General features: G+C 46.7%; 1 protein-coding gene across 1 annotated transcript in view; it reads right to left on the bottom strand.

The window, feature by feature from the left end:
- Positions 1 to 216: 216 nt before the first annotated feature.
- The window catches only part of PDGFB (platelet-derived growth factor beta polypeptide), a gene marked incomplete at its 5' end in the record, with an annotated part of 7,857 nt that continues 7,163 nt past the window's right edge, over positions 217 to 910 (bottom strand). The window contains one exon of the mRNA XM_009082670.1: positions 217 to 413. The remainder of the gene's footprint in view (positions 414 to 910) is intronic.

Consider the following 910-nt stretch of genomic DNA (forward strand, 5'->3'; position numbering starts at 1 on the left):
GGGAAAGGGAGAATATTCCCCTTCTGCCCTCTGTCCATCTGTTTTGTTCCTTCCCTCGGAAGAAATTGGACCCACTTTCCTTTTCACATTTTCCATCCTGTCCTCTGTAGCAGGGAAGGCATTGTCCTGTCCTCATCAAGTTCTGGCTGTCAGGGTTTGTTGTTTCACTTGTACTTCGTTCTTTTCTTATATATATATCTAAGGTCATCTTTGTCCTTTTTTGTGTGTGTGTGTAAAACTTTAAAATTAGGCTAATAAATGAAAGAAGGGAGAGGCTTTGGTGGGAGAAGGTCCACTGATGGAAAGGGAAGCACCAATTGCTGTCTGAATCAGACGTCGAGGCAGATGGACCGAGGAAAAGTTATCACTCCAAGGACCCCATGGGGGCAATACAGCAAACATATTAAATAAACCTGGAAGTGAAACAAAAGCAGACATGGCATTAGAATACGTAATTCTTTCCCCCTGCAACTCCCCTACTATCCTGTTTTCTCCTCTGGAAATGTTTGTGTCAAAGTGCCAGATTAGAAGCCCAGGAGGACTTTTGACCTTCACTATTTTTTCTACTGAACAGCTTGAGACACTGCTGAGATCTGCATGCGTTTGCATCATTTCTACCCTGGGAACTTTGGGCAGGCCAGGAAGATCCTGGGATAATCAGAGCTCTTATAGTGCTTAGCATGGGAATCCCAATCCCAAGACACTGCCTGGTGCCCCTTGTCCCCAGCTCCTGCAATGACACACATGAAAGCTCCCTGTGCCCTCTCCTGCAGTGACAGAAAGCAAAGGTGAAGAGAGTGGCTCAGGCTCATTTAAGGGGCTGCAGCAGAGCTGGGACTGCTGAGCTGTGGGTCAGAGCTCTCCCTGTTAAGCTGTGTCATCTCTCTCTAAAATCAGGCTCCCCTGACTA

Source organism: Acanthisitta chloris, unplaced genomic scaffold (genome assembly GCF_000695815.1).
Source record: "Acanthisitta chloris isolate BGI_N310 unplaced genomic scaffold, ASM69581v1 scaffold29789, whole genome shotgun sequence".
Lineage (NCBI taxonomy): Eukaryota > Metazoa > Chordata > Aves > Passeriformes > Acanthisittidae > Acanthisitta > Acanthisitta chloris.